The sequence below is a fragment of the Lithobates pipiens genome, unplaced genomic scaffold (genome assembly GCF_037356315.1).
Source record: "Lithobates pipiens isolate NorthernLeopardFrog02 unplaced genomic scaffold, aLitPip1_a1.2 Scaffold_18, whole genome shotgun sequence".
Classification (NCBI taxonomy): domain Eukaryota; kingdom Metazoa; phylum Chordata; class Amphibia; order Anura; family Ranidae; genus Lithobates; species Lithobates pipiens.
In genome coordinates this window covers 650,446,078-650,472,334 of record NW_027507758.1, presented here as the reverse complement: position 1 = coordinate 650,472,334, position 26,257 = coordinate 650,446,078, and positions in this window count along the sequence as shown.

Here is a 26,257-nt window from a genome sequence, read left to right as displayed (position 1 = left end):
TTTGATGGGCACAGTAGTGACATTTGATGGTACAGTGGTGGCATTAGATGGTACAGTGGTGGCGTTTGATGGGCACAGTGGCTGTAATTGATGTTTTTTAAATCGGTTCCTTTATATGCAGCCACCCACTTGGGACTGGGCCCTGGTGTTCCACCATCGGGCTCGGAGAAAAGAGCCCTGTCCGGAGGTCGGGGGGGGGGGCCGCCATGGTTTCCTGCATCGGGGCCCTGAAGGTTCTAGTTACGCCACTGGGTGTGGGTCACGTGTTCGGGGTTCTGGAGTTGTTCGAGAGACCCGTGTGGCCTAAGTCTGGTTCCAGGACCGGGGTAGCCTTGTGAGGGGTCCCGGTCACGGGGTGTTCGACACCCCATGGCATGTTCCTGTCGGTGGCCCCTGATTGACCTGCTTGGTCTGGGGTAGGGATCTGTCCATTCCAGAGTCTTGGAACCGGCTGGTCCGAGGCACAGTAACTGAGGGAGGATTCAAGGTGTCCGGGTGTGCTCTCGGCTTGGAGGGACACCGCAGCTGGTGGAAGTGACCGGGGAGGACTCTTCGGAGGAGGGCCGGCAAGTGACATCCTGAGAAGTGCCTGGTTACTGAGTTGGGAAGGACATTGACAAATTCACATTTTTCCAGTACCATAAAGAGACGGGAAACGTTCCAGGTACGGAGGAAAAAGGTTCCTGTTTTACCCTTAGTTGTTTGTTTGAGTCAATGTGCTGACTGCCATGATCTCTGGCTAGAGATCTGTTCAGCCTGGAAGTACCCAGCTGCGAGTGGCTACTCTGGGTGGAAATAGAGACTTTGCTAGACCTGCAGTTCAAGGTGCCAGAGTTCTTCACCCCATGCCCTCTGTTCCCTAAGAGACTGTGTTAATTGAAAGCACTACTGCAAAATAAAACCTTTTTGAAAGGACTCCATCGGTGTCAGTGTACAAGTCGTTGGGTATCAACCCTGGGAACCCCTAGAAGTGGAAGAGCAGGCCCAGAGAAGGTAACCGGTAAGCCCAATAAGTCAAGGCCGCCCTGCAACGGGTTATGGCCGCTACATAATAAAGAATTGTAATAAATATTTAAATGTTAAATTGTAAAATAAATGTTGCAAAGGGGTTGTGACCCAGTTATCATGCTAAGTGATGTGATGTTCTTTAAATAGGAGTTTGGCTCCCTCTAGTGTCCTTTTGACATTAATGCTGTAGGGACTTTTCTTACAATTCTTGAGCAGCGCTGCAAAGCATTAAGGGAAATGTAGTTCAATGTTCAAGTGACTCATGTGTTTAACCCAGTCAAGGAACTACTTCCCACAATGTCCAGTCCACTTACCCACAAAGCCAAGACACAGAACAGCCTGCTGGGTAAGCAAATAAAAGAGACAGGCGTGGCATGTTTTCTCACTCTCTCCGGATGCCATTCAACACACAGCAGGAGGTCTGTGTGTGGGCACAGGGCTGGAAGAGTCTAGGACTGGAAGAGTCTGGGGCCTACAGCAGAGAAAGCGGATGACCCTGCTGATTAAGAAGGAGGATCGGTCTGAGTTTCAAAGTATCTGAAGCCATCTGCTTTTACAGTCACCGGCCATCTGAAGGAGCGGTGCGGTGTGACGGCGCCAGCTCAGATCGGGACTGAGATATCAAGAGCGGAGTCTAACAAGTATCTGGGACTGATGTGGTGAGCGGGCACTTGCCCAGATCGATATATAGTGCACTGTTGCTGTTTGAATTAGTTACAGACTGTTGGTGGGATCTGTAGTCCCACAGAAGTGATCTCATGTATGCATGGACTGTGTATAGTGGAACTTCAGGGTTTACCTTCCCTGTACTGCAAAGTAAATGCTGAGTTGTGTCCCTCATTAAGGAAGAAGTTCTACAGGTGTCTTACATGTGCACGCACTCGGTTGCCAGCATGCCATTTCTATTATAATTTACTACCTACTTTTTTCTTACCTGGATTTACAAATACTGCAGTCTAATACCTTGAGCTAGCTGAAGAGGAAGAAGACAAGACCAGTGTTGCCAACCGTCAGTATTTTTACTGGCAGCCAGTAAAAAAAAGGCAATTTTCTCCTGCCAGTAAATGCCAGTAAAAGGTTGCCAGTAAAAAATATGGCTGTGACTCTCGGCTTGGTCCGGAGCCAGCTGAGACCAACTGAGTGCCTGCTACAGTGTGATCAGGCTGCTCTGGCGGAGGCGGTGCCTGAGCATGTTGCGTGATGTCATGGTGCAATGGAGCCCAGCAGAGCGGCCAGAGCCTCGTGTGTGGGTCTGCAGTATGGGAGCAAAGCAGGCTGGGACCAGGACCGTCAGTGCTGTTTAGACTGGAGTGGACTGGAGGGATCACTTGGCTTGGAGAGAGACTGTCACTGTGACTCAGGAGGGGACATGTTGTGTCAGTGAGCTGTCATCATTATCTGTGCAGCTGCACACTGCTGTCAGTGCCACTCTGAGTGTAAATTTTATGTGTATGTGTTTTGCTCATTCTAATATCTTGCCCTCCTGTCTCCTGTCCCTGAGCTACTTACTTATTACATCGAAAATAAAATAAGAAATATGTTTTTTGCCTTATTATCTACCTTAATTCATATTGGTAATTGCAATATTGTATTTGTTTGTAGCCTAAATACTCAAATTTGCACGTAAAACTGTCGTTTTGTAGCTTTTGGTAATGCCAGTAAAAACGTGGCTGTGCCAGTAAATTTTGGTTGTTGTGTCAGTAAATTTCAATCTGGTAGGTTGGCAACACTGCTAGAGACTATATTGTATTGTGCCGTTGTATGTTCATAGCATTGTGCTGCAGAATTGGTATGTGTGTGTGCGCTCGGAGGTTTCAGTGGAAAGGTGATCAATATAGCTTCTGATTGGTATTGGGTACCTGTCCCCCTGTGCACCTGTTTGCATACGCTATCTATGGTGATCCTTGAATATAGTTTCACATTTACATTGACTGTTATATTGCCATTTACTGTCTCTGAGTTATCACACTGTTAATTGTGTTAAACCTTCACCTAAGTAAACTTTCAGAGGATTAATTGATACCATGTGTGAGAGTCAATCTATTATTACAGCTGGTGAAGTGACGAGTACCAAGGTGAGGGTAAATATACAGTACAGTGCGTCATTACTGTGTTTCTCTTTACTGCTGGGTCTCACACTCATATTACCATACAGGTGTGCCAAAGGGGTCAAGACTGTTCTTGGGGTTGATAGGCAGGGTACAGGAATATACATTAATCGGCAGCTCCTTCGGGGGTGAGCGCTACACGTGGGGGCTCGTCCGGGATCCTGTTACTCTACAATCAAACCCCCCCTCCCCCAAGAACACCCCTATCAGCACCAGAATGGATCCTGCCACTGTGATTCAGTGTGGTAATTGAGCTCCCTGGAGAGGACTGGGAGGAAGAATGTCAGTCCAGTGTCCTGACAGCAACTGCTGACACAATATCTTGGTCCCCGTCCATCCGACCGCTGCGAAGGAGCGATTCTGAACTGGAAAAGCTGACGCTCCAGATGCAAAGAGAGATGTCCAAGATGATGGAGATGGTGACCGGGTCATTGGATCTCGTGTCTGAAACAGCCGTACTGAAGATGCAAGTATCCCAGATGACGAAGATGATGAACCAATTGACGGCAAAACATACTGGGTTGTCTGGCCAGAGGCCAACGAAACAAGACGTCTGTCTAAAATGTGGAGGCGTAGGTCACTTCCAGCGATCCTTGAATACAGTTTCACATTTGCATTGACTGTTATATTGCCATTTACTGTCTCTTGAGTTATCACACTGTTAATTGTGTTAAACTTTCACCTCGGTAAACTTCCAGAGGATTAATTGATATCATGTGTGAGAGTCTATTATTACAGCTGGTGAAGTGACGAGTACCAAGGTGAGGGTAAATATACAGTACAGTGCGTCATTACTGTGTTTCTCTTTACTGCTGGGTCTCACACTCATATTACCATACAGGTGTGCCAAAGGGGTCAATACTGTTCTTAGGGTTGATAGGCAGGGTACAGGATTATACATTCATCGGCAGCTCCTTCGGGGGTGAGCGCTACACGTGGGGGCTCGTCCGGGATCCTGTTACTCTACAATCAAACCCCCCCTCCCCCAAGAACACCCCTATCAGCACCAGAATGGATCCTGCCACTGTGATTCAGTGTGGTAATTGAGCTCCCTGGAGAGGCCTGGGAGGAAGAATGTCAGTCCAGTGTCCTGACAGCAACCGCTGACACAATATCTTGGTCCCCGTCCATCCGACCGCTGCGAAGGAGCGATCCTGAACTGGAAAATCTGACCCTCCAGATGCAAAGAGAGATGTCCAAGATAATGGAGATGGTGACCGGGTCATTGGATCTCGTATCTGAAACAGCCGTACTGAAGATGCAAGTATCCCAGATGACGAAGATGATGAACCAATTGATGGCAAAACGTACTGGGTTGTCTGGCCAGAGGCCAACGAAACAAGACGTCTGTCTAAACTGTGGAGGCGTAGGTCACTTCCAGCGATCCTTGAATACAGTTTCACATTTACATTGACTGTTATATTGCCATTTACTGTCTCTGAGTTATCACACTGTTAATTGTGTTAAACTTTCACCTCGGTAAACTTCCAGAGGATTAATTGATATCATGTGTGAAAGTCTATTATTACAGCTGGTGAAGTGACGAGTACCAAGGTGAGGGTAAATATACAGTACAGTGCGTCATTACTGTGTTTCTCTTTACTGCTGGGTCTCACACTCATATTACCATACAGGTGTGCCAAAGGGGTCAATACTGTTCTTAGGGTTGATAGGCAGGGTACAGGATTATACATTCATCCGCAGCTCCTTCGGGGGTGAGCGCTACATGTGGGGGCTCGTCCGGGATCCTGTTACTCTACAATCAAACCCCCCCTCCCCCAAGAACACCCCTATCAGCACCAGAATGGATCCTGCCACTGTGATTCAGTGTGGTAATTGAGCTCCCTGGAGAGGACTGGGAGGAAGAATGTCAGTCCAGTGTCCTGACAGCAACTGCTGACACAATATCTTGGTCCCCGTCCATCCGACCGCTGCGAAGGAGCGATTCTGAACTGGAAAAGCTGACGCTCCAGATGCAAAGAGAGATGTCCAAGATGATGGAGATGGTGACCGGGTCATTGGATCTCGTGTCTGAAACAGCCGTACTGAAGATGCAAGTATCCCAGATGACGAAGATGATGAACCAATTGACGGCAAAACATACTGGGTTGTCTGGCCAGAGGCCAACGAAACAAGACGTCTGTCTAAACTGTGGAGGCGTAGGTCACTTCCAGCGATCCTTGAATACAGTTTCACATTTACATTGACTGTTATATTGCCATTTACTGTCTCTGAGTTATCACACTGTTAATTGTGTTAAACTTTCACCTCAGTAAACTTCCAGAGGATTAATTGATATCATGTGTGAGAGTCTATTATTACAGCTGGTGAAGTGACGAGTACCAAGGTGAGGGTAAATATACAGTACAGTGTGCGTCATTACTGTGTTTCTCTTTACTGCTGGGTAGACATGTGCATTCGTTTTCGTCCGAATGCATTTTCGTCCGAATTTCAGGTATTTTCGTTTTCGTTTTGACAAACGATAACGAAAGTGCAGATTCCGAAAAACGAAAGATCCGACATAAATAAATGCTTTTTTTCGTTTTTGTTGTTACAACAGTTCGATATAGAATAGGAGATTCGAAGTGACCGTTCGATATAGAATAGGAGATTCGACGTGACTCCATATGTCTATTGAACCTGTGGTCGAATGTGCCTAAGTTTCGTTTACCTCTATTAGTCCTATTATATAGAAAAGCTTCGACAGAGAGTAAATATTCGACATAGAGAGAACAGAATCGACAGAGAGAAACGATACTGGAATTGGGTGGGGAAGTAAATAAAAAAAAAATAATGATAATATTCGACGGGATCGTTGCACGTTTATAATAATATTCGACGGGATCGTTGCACGTTTATAATAATATTCGACGGGATCGTTGCACGTTTATAATAATATTCGACGGGATCGTCACAACTATACGACACTGCAATCGTACATTTCGGCAATCGAATGCTCCGCCTATAGGCTATATAGTTTAGCAGCTCCATCGAATCTTCTTTATCCATTCGACAGATACCATAAGCCTTCCAAGACAGATTCGACCGTAATTCATGTGGATTTTCGGACGAATGCAATTTTTGCACGAAAAACGAAATAAATAAAAACGAATTTCGGGAGTAACTAAATAAATAAAATTTACGGACGAAAACGAAAAAACGAAACGAAATATTCTAGTCTGCACATGTCTACTGCTGGGTCTCACACTCATATTACCATACAGGTGTGCCAAAGGGGTCAAGACTGTTCTTGGGCTTGATAGGCAGGGTACAGGATTATACATTTATCAGCAGCTCCTTAGGGGGTGAGTTCTGCACGTGGGGGCTCGTCCGGGATCCTGTTACTCTACAATCAAACCCCCCCCTCCCCCAAGAACACCCCTATCAGCACCAGAATGGATCCTGCCACTGTGATTCAGTGTGGTAATTGAGCTCCCTGGAGAGGCCTGGGAGGAAGAATGTCAGTCCAGTGTCCTGACAGCAACTGCTGACACAATATCTTGGTCCCCGTCCATCCGACCGCTGCGAAGGAGCGATTCTGAACTGGAAAAGTTGATCCTCCAGATGCAAAGAGAGATGTCCAAGATGATGGAGATGGTGACCGGGTCATTGGATCTCGTGTCTGAAACAGCCGTACTGAAGATGCAAGTATCCCAGATGACGAAGATGATGAACCAATTGACGGCAAAACATACTGGGTTGTCTGGCCAGAGGCCAACGAAACAAGACGTCTGTCTAAAATGTGGAGGCGTAGGTCACTTCCAGCGATCCTTGAATACAGTTTCACATTTGCATTGACTGTTATATTGCCATTTACTGTCTCTGAGTTATCACACTGTTAATTGTTTTAAACTTTCACCTCGGTAAACTTCCAGAGGATTAATTGATATCATGTGTGAGAGTCTATTATTATTGCTGGTGAAGTGACGAGTACCAAGGTGAGGGTAAATATACAGTACAGTGTGCGTCATTACTGTGTTTCTCTTTACTGCTGGGTCTCACACTCATATTACCATACAGGTGTGCCAAAGGGGTCAATACTGTTCTTAGGGTTGATAGGCAGGGTACAGGATTATACATTCATCGGCAGCTCCTTCGGGGGTGAGCGCTACACGTGGGGGCTCGTCCGGGATCCTGTTACTCTACAATCAAACCCCCCCTCCCCCAAGAACACCCCTATCAGCACCAGAATGGATCCTGCCACTGTGATTCAGTGTGGTAATTGAGCTCCCTGGAGAGGCCTGGGAGGAAGAATGTCAGTCCAGTGTCCTGACAGCAACTGCTGACACAATATCTTGGTCCCCGTCCATCCGACCGCTGCGAAGGAGCGATTCTGAACTGGAAAAGCTGACGCTCCAGATGCAAAGAGAGATGTCCAAGATGATGGAGATGGTGACCAGATCTCGTGTCAGAAATAGCCGCACTGAAGATGCAAGTATTCCAGATGACGAAGATGATGAACCAATTGACGGCAAAACGTACTGAGTTGTCTGGCCAGAGGCCAACGAAACAAGACGTCTGTCTAAACTGTGGAGGCGTAGGTCACTTCCAGCGATCCTTGAATACAGTTTCACATTTACATTGACTGTTATATTGTCATTTACTGTCTCTGAGTTATCACACTGTTAATTGTGTTAAACGTTCACCTCAGTAAACTTTCAGATGGTTAATTGATATTACAGGTGGTGAAGCGATGAGTACCAAGGTGATGGTAAATATACAGTACAGTGTGTCATTACTGTGCTTCTCTTTACTGGCCCCCCGCTCATATTACCATACAGTTGTGCCAAAGGGTCGAGACGGTTCTTGGGGTTGATGATAAGCAGGGTACAGGATTATACATTCAGAAAATACAGAAATAAAAACAAACACTGACACCCCCCCCCCCCCCCGTGTCAGTTTGTGTCAGATTGCCTGCAGCACTATCACAGTCCCATTATAAGTCGCTGATCATCACCGCCATTACTAATATAAATAAAAATTCCGCTATATAAACCATCGTTTGTAGACACTATAATATACAAACCAATCAGTATACACTTATTGGGATTGAGATTAATTTTACCAAAGACGAGTAGCAGGCCAAAATGTGTGAAGATTCTTTTATTTTTATTATTAATAATAATAAAAATAATAGTATAGACTATGTTTTATAGTAGAACGTAGAAAACATTGTTTTGTTTTTTTTCTTCTTCAAAATTGACAGTATTTTTTCATCTGAATAGCAAAAAAATAAAAACCATCAAATACCACCAAAAGACAGCTCTATTTGTGTAAAAAAAAAAAAAAAGATATAAATTTCATTTGGTTACCTTGTTGCATGACCGTGCAATTACCAGTAAAAGTAGCGCAGTGCTGAATAGCAAAAAAATGGCCTGGTCATGAACGGGGCTAAAACCTTCCGGAGTTGAAATGTCCCAGGTTTTGGACAGTTTTTTTTTATATATTTTTTTTATATTGGTTGGAATTTGGAAGGTCTGATGCAATCCTGGCAATGAATATGTTTTACATGAACAAATAAAAGCTGATCATTTTAAAGTGTTCATTACCCTAAAAAATAATATTTAATAATATTAATAATAATAATAAATAATAATAAATAAATAAATAAATAAATAAATAAAATAAAAAATAATAAAAAAAAATAAAAAAAAAAATAAATAATAATAATAATAATAAATAATAAAATAAAATTAATAATATTTAAATATATTTAAAAAAATGGATCCTGTTCCTTTTAACCACTTGCTTACTGGGCATTTAAAGCGGAGGTACACCCTAAAGTGGACCTTCCGCTCATTGGAATCCTCCCCCCCTCCGGCGCCACAATTGGCACCTTTCAGGGGGGAGGGGGGTGCAGGTACCTGTACAGTACAGGTATCTGCACCCACTTCCTGGATAGATCTCTGCGGAAAGGGGTGTAGATTACGCCCCTTTCCGAAAGTCCCCCGCTGCCTGCTGGGTAACACACAGATCCCAGAGGCAGCGGGGTCCATCCTCATTGCGCAGCGCGACTTGCGCATGCGCAGTAGGGGACCGGGAAATGAAGCCGCAAGGCTCCACTTCCTGATTCCCATACCCAAGATGGCGGCGGCAGCACCCGAGAGACGATCGAGAGATCGGCTTCGGGTGCCGACATCGCGGGCGCGCTGGGCGGGTAAGTGTCACTATTTTAAAAGTCAGCAGCTGCAGTATTTGTAAAGCTGCTGGCTTTAAAAAAAAAAAAAAAAAAAACACGCACTCCCTGCGGACTCCCGCTTTAAACACCCTTCCTGCCCAGACCAATTTTCAGCTTTCGGTGCTCTCACACTTTGAATGACAAATACTCAGTCATGCAACACTGTACCCAAATTAATTTTTTGTCCTTTTTTTCCCACAAATAGAGCTTTCTTTTGGTGGCATTTGATCACCTCTGAGGTTTTTATTTTTTGCGCTATAAATGAGAAAATTTTGAAAAAAAACGCATATTTCTTTATTTTCTGTGACAGAATTAGTCCTGGGGTGGATGGCACTGGGGCAGGATGGCACTGGGGCAGGATGGCACTGGGGGAGGATGGCACTTTTTTTTTTTTTTTACACTGACGGCCGCTGCAGCCGTTCATCTCTCCCCTCTCACACTCTGTCTGTGTGAGGAGGGAGAGCGGCGCTGAGAGATGATCTCATATGTTTACATATGAGATCATCTCCCATTGGACACGCCCATCGCGCTGTAAACGGCCGCTGTGATTGGCCGTTTACAGCGATCTGTGTTTTCCTGTCCCCGGGGGACACGGCAAACACAAAACTTCCCCGATGCGTGCCCGCGGCGGCGTGCATTGCGGAAGTAAACAACAGGACGTCCAGGGACGACCACCCGGACAAAAGCGCCTGCTCTACGGCCGTCATTCGGCTATAGGGCGGGCGCGAGGAGGTTAAAGCATGTTATACAGCACAGCGCTTGTGCTGTGTCATTTGGCGCCCCTGTATCAACTGAAATAGCTGGCTGATCCTGCCTGGTTCTGCCCCTCCCGTCCGTGCCCAACCCCCTCCCTGCTTGTCAGCTCCCTGTCTGTGACCGCCCCCTCCCCTCCCTGCTTGTCAGCTCCCTCTCCGTGCCCACCCACTCCCCTCCCTGCTTGTCAGCTCCCTGTCCGTGCCTGGCCCCCTCCCCTCCCCTCCCTGCTTGTCAGCTCCCTGTCCGTTCCTGGCCCCCTCCCTGCTTGTCAGCTCCCTGTCCATGCCCGCCCCCTCCCTGCTTGTCAGCTCCCTGTCTGTGACCACCCCTCCACTCGCTGCTTGTCAGCTCCCTGTCTGTGCCCGCCCCCTCCCATTCCTGCTTGTCAGCTCCCTGTCTGTGCCCGCCCCCTCCCATCCCTACTTGCCCCCTCCACTCCCTGCTTGTCAGCTCCCTGTCTGTGCCCACCCCCCTCCCATCCCTGCTTGTCAGCTCCCTGTCTGTGACCACCCCCCTCCCTTCCCTGCTTGTCAGCTCCCTGTCCATGCCTGGCCCCCTCCCTTCCCTGCTTTTCAACTCCCTGTCCATGCCCGCCCCCCTCCCCTCCCTGCTTGTCAGCTCCCTGTCTGTGACCACCCCCCTAAACTCCCTGCTTGTCAGCTCCCTGTCTGTGCCCGCCCCCTCCCCTCCCTGCTTGTCAGCTTCCTCTCCGTGCCCACCTCCTCCCCTCCCTGCTTGTCAGCTCCCTGTCCGTGCCTGGCCCCCTCCCCTCCCCTCCCGGCTTGTCAGCTCCCTGTCCATTCCTGGCCCCCTCCCTGCTTGTCAGCTCCCTGTCCGTGCCCGCCCCCCTCCACTCCCTGCTTGTCAGCTCCCTGTCTGTACCCGCCCCCTCCCATCCCTGCTTGTCAGCTCCCTGTCTGCGTCCGCCCCCTCCCATCCCTGCTTGCCCCCTCCACTCCCTGCTTGTCAGCTCTCTGTCTGTGCCCGCCCCCTCCAATCCCTGTTTGTCAGCTCCCTGTCTGTCACCACCCCCTCTCCTCTCTGCTTGTCAGTTCCCTGTCCATGCCTGGCCCCCCACCCCTCCCTGCTTGTCAGCTCCCTGTTCGTGTCCACCCGTGTGTAAAATTACAGTTCGCAATTCACACTATCCTCTCTATTTATATATTATATATTAATATTTATATATTATTTATTTATTTTAGTAATCTGCCCCTGTGTCTGTGCCTTATAAAAAAAAATGCAGCTATATACCTGATTTCAGAGCGCCAATCGGCGCTCACGTGACTGCCTGCCTCTCGCCTCCTCTCTTCTCTCCCCTCCTGACTGATGTCAGTGGGGAATCTTGGCCCCTTCCGCTGCAGCTGTCAGGCCAGGAGAGGAGGACAGAGGCGGCCAGTCACTTGAGCGCCGATCGGTGCTCTGAAATCAGGTGTATAGCTGCATTTTTTATTTTTTTAGAAGGCACAGACACAGGGGCAGATTACTTCAACAAATAGAGAGGATAGTGTGAATTGCGAACTGGGGATTAACAACCCCTTTAATCACCCCTGCCAGTGTTCAGTGGTTTGTCTCCTTCATGTAACCTGATACATTCTGCTGGAGAGCTTGTGCTTTTGAAAAACAGACCTTCTGGCTGGATCACCAGATGAAAATGGAAGTAAGAAAAATCTAAAAAAAGAAAACTAATGCAGCCGTCACATCTAAGGTGACTTTCACACTGAGCTGCGGTCGCGTTAGCGCTGTTTAAGCTGAATTTTTCGGCCATGAGTGGGGCACTTTTAACCCCCACTAGCGGCCAAAAGGAGGGGTTAAAGGCGCCCACGTTGTGGCACTTCCAAATTGCTTTTTAGGTGCTTTGAAAGTGTTGCCCATTCATTTCAATGGGCAGGGCGTTTCGGAAGCGCTGTATGCAGGATGCTGCTTGCAGGACTTTTCCTAATGTCCCACAATCGCTCCCCCCCCCATGTGAAAATACACACTGAAATAAATAGGGAGGCAAAAACTGCCTCAGTGTGAAAGTGCCTAAGAATCGGGAGGCAGCGCCGATAGAACTGTGCGCTCCCGCCGTGGTGACCTGCGACTAATGAAATGCTGCCGATCGGCTCTTACTATCAGTTTTCCAATCACGTGACCGCCATGACTGCCAATATAATATGTGGCCTCTCGGCAACTGGGCCTTGGCGCCAAGGGGCAGCTCTGATAGAGCTGTGCCGAGGGCTCGCGTCCTGTGCGCTCCCGCCGTGGTGGTCGGCAACTAACGAAATGCTCTTGATCGCCTCTTACTATCAGGAGTTTTCGGATCACGTGACCACCGTGACTGCCAATATAGTATGTACATCCTGTGCGCTCCCGCTGCGGTGACCGACGACTAACGAAATGCTCCCGGTCACTTCTTACTATCAGGAGTTTTCTGATCACGTGACCGCCAATATAGTATGTGGCCTCTCGGCAGCTGGGCCTTGGCGCCAAGGGGCAGCGCCGATAGAGCTGTGCCGAGAGGGCACGTCCTGTGCTCTCCCGCTGTGGTGACCGACGACTAACGAGATGCTCCCGATCGCCTCTTACTATCAGGAGTTTTCCCATCACTTGACCCACGTGACTGCCAATATAGTATGTGGCCTCTTGGCAGCTGGGCCTTGGCGCCGAGGGGCTGCGCCGATAGAGCTGTGCCGAGAGGGCGCATCCTGTGCGCTCCCGCTGTGGTGACCGACGACTAACTAAATGCTCCCGATCGCCTCTTACTATCGGGCGCTTTTCCCGATCACGTGACCGCCAATCACGGCAGTCACATGGTCACAAGCCCCGTCCAACCTTTCGGGGATGCCAAAGGGTTAAGCTGAAGTTGGGCCTGAAAGTTGCTGAGCGGTCCACTTTAACTTTGGATTACATTACATTGTTTTTTTTGTTTATATATATATAACGCGATTTCCTCAAACCCTTTTTTTTATAAGATCAATTTGATAAACAACGTTATTGTTTTATTGTAACCAGATTACAGAAGGCCGCTTCATGCGGAGGAAGTGTCAATACTTCGCACTCTCTGACAAAGCAGAAAAAAAGTTGCGAGAAGCCGTTTAGAAATAAATCAAGTTTAAAAAACTCAAAAGGAAAAAAAATATATCTTTTCAGTGTTCTTTTCAACAAGATTTATCCACTTGAAGGAACCCTAATAATAGGGAAATGTTCCGTTTCTGGTCACATAGCTTCATAACAAATTTAACGTGAGTTGGTGACAATTTTTGTTCTGTACAAATAAGAAGTGACAGAAATACTTATTCTGAGTCTCTCGTCGTCGCTCCGCTACCATCAGATACGTCTCCTATGTAGACTTTACCCACGTCGGTGCTGCCGGTGACAACCGGCCATGGCACCTTTTCCATTCCAATTTTTAAAGGCTTGACCACAAGCAACATCTCATTGTAATAATGGATAAATTAAAGAGACACTTCCCAAAAATAATAATAATAATAATAATTAAAGTGGAACTTAAAGTGATATTAAACTTTTTTTTTTTAACCATTTTAAGACCAGTTTTTTTCTCGCACTTTTGTTTACAAGTTGTATTTTTTGCTAGTAAATTACTTAATACCCACAAACATTATATATATATATTAGCAGAGACCCTAGGGAATAAAATGGCGATCGTTCAAATCTTTTATGTATTTGCTGTTTTTAAAAATGCAGTTTTTTTGGATAAAATACACTTTTGGACAATAAAAAAAACAAAACACAATAGTTAACCCAATTTTTTGTATAATGTGAAAGACGATGAGATGATGTTATGCCGAGTAAATAGATACCTAACATGTCAATCTTTAGAATTGTGCATACTTGTGGAATCATGGCAACAAACTACGGTACTTGAAAAACTCCTGTTTTAACCACTTGCCGTCCGCCATATAGCAAAATGACGGTGGCAAAGTGGTTTTAATATCCTGACCGGACGTCATATGACGTGATCAGGATATTAAGCCGCTGCGCGCCACCCGGGGGCGCGCATCGCGGCGATCGTTGTTGCAGTCTGACACCCGGCAACTACGATCTCGGTAAAGAGTCTCCGACTGAGACTCTTTACCACGTGATCAGCCGTGTCCAATCACAGCTGATCACAGTGTAAATAGGAAGAGCCGGTGATCGGCTTTTCCTCACTCGTGTCTGTCAGATGCAAGTAGAGGAGAGCTGATCAGCTGCTCCTCTGACAGGGGGGGTCTGTGCTGATCGATTATCAGCACAGCCCCCTCGAGGATGCCCACACTGGACCACCAGGGACGCCACCAGACCACCAGGGATGCCCAGCACCAGGTATGCCCCCCTAGACCACCAGGGATGCCAGTCAGTGCCCATAATGAATGCCAATCAGTGCCCATAATGGATGCCAATCAGTGCCCACAATGGGCATCACTGATTGGCATGCATTATTGTTTGGCACTGATTGGCATCCATTCCTACAATACCTTATATTACAATGCCGCCTATCAGTGCCCATCCATGCCGCCTATCAGTGCCCATCCTAGCTGCCTATCAGTGCCCATCCATGCCCATCCATGCCAATCCGTGCCGCCTATCCATGCCGCCTATCCATGCCACCTATCCATGCCCATCCGTGCTGCCTATCCATGCCCATTTGTGCCACCTATCCATGCCGCCCATCCATGCCAATCCATGCCACCTATCCATGACAATCCGTGCCACCTATCGGTGCCTATTTGTTCCACCTATCAGTGTCTATCTGTGTCGCATATCAGTGCCACCTATCAGTGCCGCCTATCAGTGCCACTTCTTTGGTGCCACATCATCGATGTCCATCAGTGCCGCCTTATCAGTGCCCGTCACTGCAGCCCTGTCAGTGCCCATCAGTGAAGGAGAAAACTTACTTATTTTCAAAGTTTTGTAACTGAAAAAAAAAAATTTTTTTTTTTCAAGATTTTCGGTCTTTTTTTTATTTGTTTAGCAGAAAATAAAAATCCCAGAGGCGATCAAATACCACCAAAAGAAAGCTCTATTTGTGGGAACAAAGTGATAAAAATTTAGTTTGGGTACAATGTAGCATGACCGCGCAATTGTCATTCAAAGTGCAATAGCGCTGAAAGCTCAAAATTGGTCTGGACAGGAAGGTGTATAAGTGCCCCCCGGTATTGAAGTGGTTAAATTACAGATGAAGTCTAAGTGCTAGAATTATTGCTCTCGCTCTGACATTCTCTGTTATACCTCACATGTGTGGTTTTATTACATATGTGTGTATGACTTACGTATGCGTGCACTTGTGCATGTGAGCTCGGAGGCACGGGGGAGCTTTAATTTTTCTTTTATTATTATTATTATTATTACTTTTATTTTTTATTTTTACTCCGTCCGTTACATTTTTTATTTATTTTTTGATCATTTTTATTCCTATTATTTACAATGAATGTAGACATCCCTTGTAGTAGAAATAAGGATTACAGGTCCTCTTTATGGAGAGATCTGAGGTCAAAAAGACACCTTTTAAATAATTTTTAACTTTCAGAGTAAACTCCCCATCCATCCATGTCTCCATCCCTCTATGTCTCCATCCATCCATCCCTCCATCCATGTCTCCATCCCTCTATGTCTCCATCCATCCATGTCTCCATCCCTCTATGTCTCCATCCATCCATCCCTCCATCCATGTCTCCATCCCTCTATGTCTCCATCCATCCATGTCTCCATCCCTCTATGTCTCCATCCATCCATCCCTCCATCCATGTCTCCATCCCTCTATGTCTCCATCCCTCTATGTCTCCATCCATCCATCCCTCCATCCATGTCTCCATCCATCCATGTCTCCATCCCTCTATGTCTCCATCCATCCATCCCTCCATCCATGTCTCCATCCATCCATGTCTCCATCCCTCTATGTCTCCATCCATCCATGTCTCCATCCCTCTATGTCTCCATCCATCCATCCCTCCATCCATGTCTCCATCCATCCATGTCTCCATCCCTCTATGTCTCCATCCATCCATGTCTCCATCCCTCTATGTCTCCATCCATCCATCCCTCCATCCATGTCTCCATCCATCCATGTCTCCATCCCTCTATGTCTCCATCCATCCATCCCTCCATCCATGTCTCCATCCATCCATGTCTCCATCCCTCTATGTCTCCATCCTTCCATGTCTCTATCCCTCTATGTCTCCATCCATCCATGTCTCCATCCCTCTATGTCTCCATCCATCCATCCCTCCATCCATGTCTCCATCCATCCATGTCTCCATCCCTCTATGTCTCCATCCATCCATGTCTCCATCCCTCTATGTCTCCATCCATCCATGTCTCCATCCCTCTATGTCTCCATCCATCCATCCCTCCATCCATGTCTCCATCCATCCATGTCTCCATCCCTCTATGTCTCCATCCATCCATCCCTCCATCCATGTCTCCATCCCTCTATGTCTCCATCCATCCATGTCTCCATCCCTCTATGTCTCCATCCATCCATCCCTCCATCCATGTCTCCATCCATCCATGTCTCCATCCCTCTATGTCTCCATCCATCCATCCCTCCATCCATGTCTCCATCCCTCTATGTCTCCATCCATCCATCCCTCCATCCATGTCTCCATCCATCCATGTCTCCATCCCTCTATGTCTCCATCCATCCATGTCTCCATCCCTCTATGTCTCCATCCATCCATGTCTCCATCCCTCTATGTCTCCATCCATCCATCCCTCCATCCATGTCTCCATCCATCCATGTCTCCATCCCTCTATGTCTCCATCCATCCATGTCTCCATCCCTCTATGTCTCCATCCATCCATCCCTCCATCCATGTCTCCATCCATCCATGTCTCCATCCCTCTATGTCTCCATCCTTCCATGTCTCCATCCCTCTATGTCTCCATCCATCCATGTCTCCATCCCTCTATGTCTCCATCCATCCATCCCTCCATCCATGTCTCCATCCATCCATGTCTCCATCCCTCTATGTCTCCATCCATCCATGTCTCCATCCCTCTATGTCTCCATCCATCCATCCCTCCATCCATGTCTCCATCCATCCATGTCTCCATCCCTCTATGTCTCCATCCATCCATCCCTCCATCCATGTCTCCATCCATCCATGTCTCCATCCCTCTATGTCTCCATCCATCCATGTCTCCATCCCTCCATGTCTCCATCCTTCCATTCATGTCTCCACCCCTCCATGTCTACATCCTTCCATCCACGTCTCCATTCATGTCTCCATCCCCCCATCCATGTCTCCATGTCTCCATCCCCCCATCCATTTCTCCATCCCCCCATGTCTACATCCTTCCATCAACGTCTCCATTCATGTCTCCATCCCCCCATCCATGTCTCCATCCATCCATGTCTCCATCCATCCATGTCTCCATCTATCCATGTCTCCATCCCCCGATCTATGTCTCCATCCATCCACGTCTCCATCCTTCCATTCATGTCTCCATCCCATCATCCATGTCTCCATCCTTCCATTCATGTCTCCATCCTTCCATTCACGTCTCCCCCCTTTCATTCATGTCTGCATCCCCCCATCCTTGTTTCCATCCCTCAATGTCTCATCCATCCATGTCTCCATCCCTCTATCCATGTCCTCATCCATCTATGTCTCCATCTATCCATGTCTCCATCTATCCATGTCTCCATCACTCCATGTCTCCACCCCCCCATCCTCGTCTCCATCCCTCCATGTCTCCATCCTTCCATTCATGTCTCCGTCCATCCATGTCTCCATCCTTCCATTCATGTCTCCGTCCATCCATGTCTCCATCCTTCCATCCATGTATCCATCCATCCATGTCTCCATCCTTTCATCCATGTCTCCATTAATGTCTCCATCCCCCCATCCATGTCTCTATCCATCCATGCCTCCACCCCCCCCCCTTCTATGTCTCCATCCATCCACGTCTCCATCCCTCCATGCATGTCTCCATCCTTCCATTCATGTCTCCATCATTCCATTCATGTCTCCATCCTTCCATTTATGTCTCCATCCTTCCATTCATGTCTCCATCCTTCTATTCATGTCTGCCCCCTTTCATTCATGTCTGCATACCCCCATCCATGTCTCCATCCCTCAATGTCTCATCCATCCATGTCTCCATCAATCCATGTCTCCATCCCTCTATCCATGTCCTCATCCATCCATGTCTCCATCCCCCCATCCATGTCTCCATCCCCCCATCCATGTCTCCATTCCTCTATCCTTGTCTTCATCCATGTCTTCATCTATCCACCCATCCATGTCTCCATCTATCCAACTATCCATGTCTCCATCTATCCATGTCTCCATATATCCATGTCTCCATTCATGTCTCCATCCCCCCATCCTTGTCTCCATCCATCCATGTCCTCATCCATCCATGTCTCCCTCCCTCCATGTCTCCATCCATCCATGTCTCCATTCCTCTATCCATGTTTTCATCCAACCATGTCTCCATCTATCCACCCATCCACGTCTCCATCTATCCACGTCTCCATCTATCCATGTCTCCATCTATCCATGTCTCCATTCATTCATGTCTCCATCCCTCCATTCATGTCTCCATCCATCCATGTCTCCATCCCCCCATCCATGTCTCCATTCCTCTATCCATTCCGTGTCTCCATCAACCCATCCATGTCTCCATTCCTCTATCCATATCTTCATCCATCCATCCATGTCTTCATCCATCCACGTCAGCCATCCCTCCATGTCTCCATCCACCCCCCCATGTCTCCATCCCTCCATGTCTCTATCCCTCTATGCCTCCATGTCTCCATCCCTCCATGTCTCCATCCTTTCATTTTTCCATCCATCCCTCCATGTCTCTATCTCTTCATGTTCCCATCCCTCCATGTCTCTATCCCCCCATGTCTCCACCCCTCCATTTTTCCATCCATCCCTCCATGTCTCTATCCCTCCATGTCTCCATCCCTCCATGTCTCCATCCCTCCATGTCTCCATCCCTCCATGTCTCCATCCCTCCATGTCTCTATCCCTCCATGTCTCCATCCCTTCATGTCTCCATCCCTTCATGTCTCCATCCCTCCATGTCTCCATCCCTCCATGTCTCCATCCCTCCATGTCCCCACCCCTCCATGTCCCCACCCCTCCATGTCCCCACCCCTCCATGTCTCCATCCATCCTTCCATCCTTCCATGTCTCCATCCATCCCTCCATGTCCCCATCCATACCTCCATCCATCCATTTCTCGATGCTTTATTCTAGCTGCGGCCATCTTGAAAAAGGGCAGACGATTCATGTAGCATTTACTTCCTGGAATCTTGACCAATGCATTCGGGATATCCCCACTCTCCATACCCCTTTATCCCTTGGCCCTACCTTTACCTCTTCACACCCCCTTTTACCCCTATTACCTTTCCCTTTACCCCCCAATAAATACGCCACACTGGAGTTTGGAGTATAAATGGCCATAGCAGCCTTTTATTAACAACTCTTCAACCAAGAACTTAAATAACTTTATTAACTATATATAAACACTATTTAGCAACGGCAATTTTAAACTCCCTGTCAGTTGGTCTTTGACGGTACCTCGTTTCACCTTTAAACTTGACACTCTCCACCAGTACACTGCAGGACCACATTTTACCATACCAGGCCTCCGGCTGTTTATCAGCCCCGGAGACAACCCCCTTTCCCGCAGTGCCACCAAATCCCGTATTCCACCCTACCCTTCCGCTGGGATACACCAAAAGGGGGCACATGCCACCTATGAGCCCCCCCACACTTCCATCATATCAGTTTCCTTGCCCCATCAAAGACCAAAAGACACCGCCGTTACAGCTGCTATGATGACACGCATCACCGATCCCTGAAAGAAAAAACAAAACACAGACAACAAGAAAGACAACACACACATAAATACAATTATGCCCTACTAAACCAAAAAAGGGGTGGGTGGGCAACACAGCACTCGCTCTGCCCCACGCTTGTCGGTTAACTCCTCCCCTTACTTTTATAAGACTCCACCCCCTTCCATTCATTTCTTCACTCCGCTCCTCCCCTGTCTTTCCCTACCTAATTAACCCACTACGCTCCTTCACCCTAGCCTTCGTCATGCCCGGCCCTCCACCTAGCTTTCAGCTTGTTTTCCAGGCCTCCCTATCTGCCCTTAGCTCAAGCATGAAGGCAGGAGGGTGTGCTTTGCTGAGAAAGCCCCTCCTCCCATGAAGACTCCTGGGATATATGCAGGGCAGGACTTACCATTGGGCTTGACTGGGCTCAAGCCCATGGGCCCCTCCCAATAGGGGGCCCTGCCGAGATACATAGCCGAGTGTACTCAGCTCGGCTCCACTCACAGTCACGCCCAGTCCCGCCCTATGATGAACATAACACAGGGACTGGGCGTGACTGTGAGCCGAGCCGAGTACACTCGGCTACTCTTGGCTCCGCTCAGGACTGCGAGAGGACCCAAGAGCTGCCGAGGGGACCCAAGAGCGGCACCATTTTTAAACTTCAAGACTGCAATAAAAAGGCTGCAAATGACACTGGGGCAAGGCTGCAAATGACAAGGCTACAATGACAAGGCTGCAGATGGATGGGCAAGGCTGCAGATGGACACTGATAAGGCTGCATTGATGGGCATTTAAATGTAAGTTTTTTTTCCTTAAACTTCCCTCTTAAACTTGGGGTGCATGTTATATGCCGGCGCGTGTTATACGCCTAAAAATATGGTAATGTATAGAAGGTAGGGCCCGAAAGTGACTCAAGCCCAGGGGCCCCCACCACTCTAAGTCCTGCCCTGGATATATGTCATCATTTTGGCCTAGACCAGAAACCAGGAAGTAACTAAACAAATGTAAAAAAACAAAACAAAGTATAAAACAAGTAAATATAATTTCCCTTCCCATCTATTTACTAATGCCGGCATATGGATTACACAGAGTTCATGAGAGAGTGAAGTTCTGCTTTAGGCATTGTTGCTGCGATAGAAGACTCTGACTACTTACCTCTCCGGCAGGTGGCAAGCATATATAGTCCGGCCCACCTACCGTGCTGTTTGGATGAAAGTAGTCACGTGACCCTAAACTAAGGTAGAAATAAAAGGGATTGTGGAAGCTTTTTTTTTTTTAATAATACTTTGATTTATGACTTCATTTGGGAGTCCATTCCCAACTTCTATTTGCAACAATTGTGGTTTAGATTTAGAACCACTGTAAGCAAGGTTTGGGTTTTTGTTTTCCCTGATAAACTGGAGTTTGGCATTAAGCATATTTTATACAATATCAACAGATGCAGACTTGATTATTTACATTCAGTTGATCACATTTATGTCTTTAATAAAAAAAAATACATAAATTCACTATAAATTCCATAAGCCGATTTTTTTGCACATCTCCGCCGTACAGCGACTAACTCTTTCCGACACGGCCAGGCTGCACCGGCAGCTGACTAATAAAGCATTTCCCGCGATTATTAAACAAATAGTCAGAATGTTTTGGGAAGCAATCCATCATGGGCTGTGTAAACTATAGACACCGCCAGTTTGAATTTGTCTCTCTGAAGCCCATGATGGAGTGGAGCGCTGAGCTATAGAGCGTAAAAGATGGAGCGCAACCGGACCTTTCATCGGAGTAAAAACTTCCTTCTGAACTCATTAACTCATCTGCAAATTGTACAGCGCTTTGCTTGTACCGGCTTTTACCTGCAATGGCGAGATAACCATGCAAGAACACTAAAGAAAAATGACAAAGGACCCGGCGAGAAACTCTAACATCGATTATACACATGAATAAAGTTTTAGAAGCAGAGACGTGCGAGTAGTAAAATAACTGGTAATTCAGGGGAGATTCTGTTACTCATCCCACCAGAAGAATATTTGATTTCCCTTGTGTAGCACCCTGGAGTCTAGACAAGGTTGCGCCTCGAAAATTGACTTGCCAGCAGTAGTTATCCTGGTTGATTGTTAGAGATCTATTGATTGCTCCATAGGTTTGCCCTTGTTGCACTTTTCTCTTCTACCACTAGGCGGTACTAGATACGAGAAGGGCAGCGCAAGGTCAGATTATGAGTATATGGGGTATCTCGGCCAATGGACAGGGGTCTTCTTGGATCCCTTGACCTGCTGGGAGAGCCTATATAATTGGGTGGAGTCAGGTGATCGGTGTTCTGTGCCACCTGGACGGCTGTCTGGGTGGACGTGTGTTGTATTGCCCTGGGCTGCTAGGCTGAAGATCGGGTCTATCCTGAGCACATCTGGCTGCTAGGCTGTCTGAGGGCCTATCCAGAAGCTAGAGAGCAGCATAGGGTTGGGTTTGCGGCTTGCAGTCCAACCAGAAGTGACAGTTCTTCCAGACAGAGAACCTGTCGTGGTTGGAGGTAGAGGGGAGGCTGTTGCCATTAAGGGTCCGATCACCTTATTACCAGGGACCACAGAGAGTAGCTGAAGCGAGTACCGGAGCAGTATTATCACCAACCGGGGACTGTAAAGAATTGGGAAACTTCAGTGGTATCAAGTCAGGGACCCAACCAGCGGAGGTGACGCTTGCAGAGCAGCCTTGTGTGTCAAGTCAGGGACAGAGAGGGCCAGTTGGGTGAAGCTTGAGAGGTATCTTGGGTGCCAAGCTATGGACCCAGTAGAGAAGTGGGGATATTGCTTGAGGAAGATACTTCAATGAAGATTGGAGGAGCTCAAGGGATTCAGTGGCAGTGAATCAGCGGGTCTAGTGAGAGACCGGGAGCTCAGTGGGCCACGGAACTACAAGGAGTGATTGCAGTGGAAGTGAAAGGAACTGTTATGTTTGTGTTAGGAATTGTTAAAGACTGTTGCCATAGGAGACAGCATTCCTGCACATGCAGATGTGGCATCTTGCTGGATGCCTTTCCCTGCATGGCTGTCCTCCTATTGAAGTCTCAGTGTATGCCAGTTGAACTTGCAACTACCTAAGGGTGCCCTGGCCCTAACCCTTTTTCCCCCAAAAGTTTGTTAGAAATAAAAATCTATTTTGCATTCAAGAAGTGTCTGGCGCCCAATAAAGTTATTGGGCGCCAGACACTTCTTGAATGCAAAATTGATTTTTATTTCTCTTAACAAACTTTTGGGGGGAAAAGGGTTAGGGCCAGGGCACCCACCTTGCACCCACTATGCCTCAAAACCTACCATATACAGAAGGATGTCAGCTATCTCTGGCCCTGGAGGTTCTTATTAGACCGAAAGAGGGCTGGAACCTTGCTACACCTGTGTAATATTGAACTGGTTATAATGGTTCACTTATTAGTTGTTATGGGGGACACCCCTGCAGTTGACTGTGGCTACCCCAAGGTGCGGAGTCAAAGTGACAGTTTGGTCTTGGCCCTCAGGTTTTCCCCACCAAGTCATCGCTGGAACAGGGTGGCTATGTTGAGTTGAGAAGGCCGAGTAAGGCAGCAGGTTGGTGTCTAGCAAAGGTCAGGGCAGGCAACAGGCATGAGAGTAGATAACATCCAGTTGGGAAGTAATGTTCAGGATAAGTGAGGCTATTCTTAGGAGAGAGAGGGCAGAATGAGGCAGCAGGTTGGGGTTCAGGCAAAGGCAAGGGCAGGCAACAGACAACACCGTAGATAGCGTTAAGGTGGGCAGTAATGTCCAGGAGCAGGGTAACTATATTGAGGAGAGAGGGCAGAATGGGGCAGCAGGTTGGTGTTCGGGCAAAGATCAGAGCAGGCAGCAGGCATGAGAGTAGATAATGTCCAGGTAGTCAGTAATGTCCAGAAGCAGGGTGGCTATGCTGAAGAAAGAGGGCAGAATAAGGCAGAATGTTGGTTTCAAGGCAAAGGTAGGGGCAGGCAATGGGCATGCCAGTAGATAGCATCCAGGTGGGCAGTAATGCCCAGGAGCAGGGTGGCTATGCTGAGAGGGCAGAATGGGGCAGCAGTTGATGTCAGTACTTTGGTAAGAGCATGAAGCCCCATTATTAAGAACACTAAGCCTATAACTATAGGATGAATCCTTTGAAGACTAGGCATGGGTACCATTAATAGTTCAAAATAGAGGCACAAGGGGGAGTCAACCAATAACAGTACATGGGTAAAGACAGTCTCCTCAGGAGGCCGATGGCCGGCCTGCCAGGGGACATACTGTGAGACGGAGTTCCAGTAAATTTAGCCAAAAACATAACGCATAACCAAATATAACAGGTTAACAGCAAAAATGGTCACATGGACAAGACTCATGGACGGGGCGATCCCAAACAGGGGAACTGACTCCAAAAGCAAGGACTTGGGAAGGCATTCCTTCCAGACATTCAAACTGGAGATGAACGTGGAGGGCTAGGTCGCAGAGGAATGTGGCGGCAGGATCTCTTGCAGCTGGAGGGCCTCTCCCAGAGGTGGGCAAACCAACTAGAGGCCCGCTGGAAGCTCGAAGGCTGCCCCAACCCCGATTTGGAGTTTCCAGAAGAAATGAGATGAAAGACTTAAAATGTTGATTAGAACTCCTCAGAGGTGTTGACAAAGTGACTCTTGCCTTGAAAGTCAAAGGTCAGCCAAAAGGGTAAGCCCCAAGTATACTTGTTGTGACGATTCAGAAGAATAGAGAGTGAATGGCTTCATCAGGCATCGTTTCTGAAGAGTAATCTGTGAATGATCTTAAGGAGCTGATAGTGATGCCCTTGAAAGCACAGCTCCGATTTGTTTCTGGCCACCAGCAGGAGGTCATCTTTGTGCGATAATAAGTGAAAATTCTTAATAATGTCTCTAGGCCTCAAGACACAATGAAAATGGTCGAATTTGAGACGGTCTATAGGTATGGCTGGAACCAGCTCCTGTAATAGGGCCGCCGCAGTGGAAGTGAGGTTAGTGACGGTCTCAGCAATATCACGCAGCCGAGAACAATTTTCAAAGTCCTCAAGCCGTAGCAAGGCCGATGCCAAATCTTTTTTTAAGCTCAGACAGATCCTGTTCATGGTTTTTGATGACCATAATAGCAGCATTCATCTTGTGCTCCAAATCATTTGTGCAATCCCTAAGCTCAGGCTGCAAGTTGCAGGTGGCAGCAGACAATTTGGTCTGCAGCATGGATTTGTAGCGTCCCAAAAGTTCAGCATCTCTCAGTGGGGGCTGTGTTGGTGGTGGTGCTTCATCAGTGCTCTCTGCATCAGAGAGCAAGTCTAGCTCACCTGGCAGCGGAGGTGGCAGGAGCTGCAGGCTCAAGGCCGGGGCTTCTGGGGAGTCCATGGGCGTGGAGACCTCTTCCTCCCGGTTGGCTGGCTTAGCGCTGGAGGTGCTGGTCGTGCCGGATCTTTTCCCTATCGGTGGAGGCGAATGGTGGCCACAAAAGGTGTGCAGGGTTCCACTGAATGCCTATGAAACGGCCGATGTGCCCAGCGGGCGAGGAGCGGGATTACTGCATGGCCCTCATAGTTTGCTGTTCACGAGCACCCTGTGGATGATTTCTCTTCAATTGAGTGCCTATGATGTTTTGGATTGTAATACTAAGTTAATATCTAATTTTCATATCAAGTTGTTAGCTTGGACTGCACTACAGCTAAGATCAGAATTCACAGAGCCAACGGTTTGGCTTACTACAAAGAAACAAAAGCTACATTGAGAGGCCTAAATTGCATATGTATATATATATATATATATATATATATATATATATATATATATATATATATAAAATAAGGTTTCTTCGTTTTTCTTCAATTCAGTTTTAAAATAGTGTAAAGCAAAACAATTGGAGGCCGCCATTGAGGTCTGACTATTGAATTAAAAGTCCATAGTAGTTATAGGATCAAGCCCAAGCACTACAGCACTACGGGCGGCAGGAGTAAGTATGTCCAAGCTTCTTTGAAGGTACATGTTCTGTTAAGCTTAGGAATAGGGGGAAGCTTGTCCTAAATCCAAACTTCAGCCACTAACCCTTCCCTTCCAACCCCATCTAATCACTAAAAACGACCTTTCTTGATCATACATGACGGGACACAGGAGCTCATTACATAGTGGGTTATATAGGCACCTCTGGTGATTGGACACTGGTTAACCCCCAATTAAGGAGAATTCCTCCCCTATATAACCCCTCCCATATGGGAAGCACCTCAGTTTTTTCGCCAGTGTCTAAGGTGGTTGGTCACGTAAAACTTGTGCTATGAAGAAAGCTCTGTGCAGGTCTCTGCGGGGGTCTAAGGGCTATGATAACCGGATCCCTATCTCGGACTGATATTTTGACTCCCAAGATGATATGGTACCCGGGCCTCGTCATCCAAAGAAACAAGGTTTTGCCTGTAAGTCCTCTCCTGTTGGAA